Raw genomic sequence first — 2,798 nt, 5'->3', positions numbered from 1 at the left:
ACTCTCTTTCTTTTTTTCTCTCTCTCTCTCTCTAACCTCATACACACACTCAAGCACTACACACACACACACACACTAGCTCCACCACTGAAACAAACACACTAACAGGCATGCAACCTCACAGACACAGTGTTTAGTTGCAACGTCACCACAGCCATCTGTCATGCGGACACACACAGATTTGGCTGTTTTTATATCTACTGTTCATAACACACACACGCGCGCGCGCGCGCGCGCGCACACACACACACACACACACACACACACACACACACACACACACCATGATGCAAACAGCTACTTCATTTCGTCATTCACCCAGCTGACCTTTCCTACTTTACAGTCAGATGGAGTTTGGTTAAAGCAGAGATTATTGAATCAGACTATGATCCAAATGGTTCCTTCTCTCATCCCTCCTTCCATTTTTTCCCCTCTTTTCTTTCTTCTCTTTGTCTTTCTCTCCATCCCACATGAATCTGTTTGTCTGGATCTGCCAAAGACTGATGTCATTGTCCACCAGTGCGCTTCCAGTGGGAGTGGGATGAAATGAATGTTGAGAGATATAATCCCACGGTTTAATCCGGAGGCCACTCCCGCGCACCGCTGCCCGCGAGCGCGCGMGCCGGGACAGCTTGAGAAACTCTTATGACAGGCAGATACATATCTGTACACACATAGATGCGTATTCTAGCTGTGGCAACATGAAGGGTGTCGCAGAGAAGTAGTAGAAAGGCACTATTTTGAGCCTCCGGGAGCTTTTTGAAAATATACATATCTCTCACGCTATTCCAAGACAGCTACCCTGCTGCCAGGCAGAGAGTGAGAGGAAAAGAGAGACAGAGAGATTAAAGATTAGTTCTCATGGGTGGGAGACAGTGGGTGAGTGCGTGAGTAGGAGGGAGGGCGGCAGTCAGAAGCGCGCAAACTAATTCTCACCGATGAGCAGACAGTCGTGCCAAGGCGGGAGCTGCGTTTACTTCACCTCTCTGAAGCTGTTGGTGCATCAGCAACAACCAGAGAGAGAAACAAAGAATTAGTGAAATCTGTCTGTTCTCTGAGCCCCCGAGCACAGCAAAGGATCAGACTTCTCTGTTATTTTTATTTTTTATTTCATTTTTCCTATTTTTTTAGTGTTTTTGTTTTTGTTTTTTGTTTTTTTAGGGTTGGGGGCTGCGCGCACCCACACTTCTCCAGAGCCGCGGCAACTCCAGGTAAGACGAACTTTCAATTATTTATGCCCGCACAAGCCTCTGTAATGCACGTTGGCGGTAGCAGCGCACAAAATAGAAAGAAAAAAAAACATTCAATTGATCCTAGAATCAAAGGGACGTTTCCCAGCGTGCCGCTTCAATATTCTGATTATGCGCAGCCGGCGTGCGTAAAACAGCTGCAGTGGAAACCTCCAAGTGACAACCGTAGGGGAAAAAAGTGTCAGAGGGTTGTGCTTCTGCAAAAATAAAATTAAAAGCAAAAACAAAAACAAACAGCAATGTTTTCCCCATTCTTACTTGGTTTAAATGTTAAAAACATGCAAATGATTATCCATGGGGTGTTAGAAGTTGAACTTGCTGTTCTTGCAGTTCACACTTAAAAACTCGTTTTTTTTCTAATAGGATATTGCCATACTATCAAATTAAAATTAAAAAAGCCTACAATCATAAATACCAAACCCTATTTGCTCTTTCAGTTTCTTTCAATTGTAGTTGCTGCACATCCACTCGTAGACATTTTTGCTCCACCGAAAAGGTATTTCTAAAAGAAAAAAAGTAGGTTTAGATGCTTTCACATCCAATTTTTTCTTTCACTGCCTCCAGCTAGAGCTTTTTCTCATCAATTATACATTACCTGTGCTAAAGTATTGACCACAACCTCTCCATGTTTGGAGTCAACCTTAACCCTAAAATAAGGACCAATATTATTAGGTTTAAAGTGGGTGCTTGAAATCATAATATATTGAGCTCAAGTGTTTGGAGGCTGGCGTCGGAAGTATTTCAAGGCATCCTTCTGGTGAAGCTTTATTGTGGAAGAGCTGCAGAAAACCAGAGGCATGTATAAATTGAATAATTTAACATATCAGAACTGATAAACTGTTGTTATTAAAACTACAATAGATAAACCAGTGCCTCATATTTCATTCTTGCAATAAAAGCCCAATCCACCCCCTACTGGCCTTATTAACTTGCTTTATATGAAAGGAGAGAGAAGAGAAAACAGAGTGAATCTAGTGGAAGCTACTACACAACTGCACCCTAGAGAGAGAGAGAGAGCATAGGAGAAGGCTGCTGAGATGTAGGAAAACAAATAAAGTGGAAACTGGGAAAAAAAGTGTTTTTATCCTTTTTGACTTTAGAAAGCAGAAGTGTTTTTTCCATTCACAGATGCTTTAAGCCTGTAGATTTCACTAGCTTTGGTTTTATGTAACAAGGTGCGAAGAACCTTCTAACAGACAACATTTCAGGTGCCATATCTCACACGGTTCACACGTTTCTGCTGTCAAGTTCACAATATGCACACTCCTCTTTTATCCTGCATTACTTATTCTGTACAGATGCTTGTCTGTCTGTCTATGCATCTATCTACCCATGGATCTACCTACCAATTTGCCTATCTACTCATCTATCTATCTACACAAATGTACCCATCTATCTGCCCACCCATGTACCCATATCTAGCTATCCATCTACCCGCATCTACCCATTTACATATCTATCTATCTATCTATCTATCTATCTATCTATCTATCTATCTATCTATCTATCTATCTATCTATCTATCTATCTATCTATCTATCTATCTAT

At 41.6% G+C, this 2,798-nt stretch overlaps 1 protein-coding gene across 1 annotated transcript in view; it reads left to right on the top strand.

The window, feature by feature from the left end:
• The first annotated feature begins 651 nt into the window (after positions 1 to 651).
• Positions 652 to 2,798, top strand: part of camkvl (CaM kinase-like vesicle-associated, like) — a 51,494-nt gene continuing 49,347 nt past the window's right edge. The window contains exon 1 of the mRNA XM_014017788.1: positions 652 to 1,211. The gene's annotated coding sequence lies outside the window, so the exon portion shown is untranslated. The remainder of the gene's footprint in view (positions 1,212 to 2,798) is intronic.

This window comes from Austrofundulus limnaeus, unplaced genomic scaffold, assembly GCF_001266775.1.
Source record: "Austrofundulus limnaeus strain Quisiro unplaced genomic scaffold, Austrofundulus_limnaeus-1.0 Scaffold3, whole genome shotgun sequence".
NCBI lineage: Eukaryota > Metazoa > Chordata > Actinopteri > Cyprinodontiformes > Rivulidae > Austrofundulus > Austrofundulus limnaeus.
Note: the sequence above shows the minus strand (reverse complement) of the source record. Positions and strands in the feature narration are given on the sequence as shown.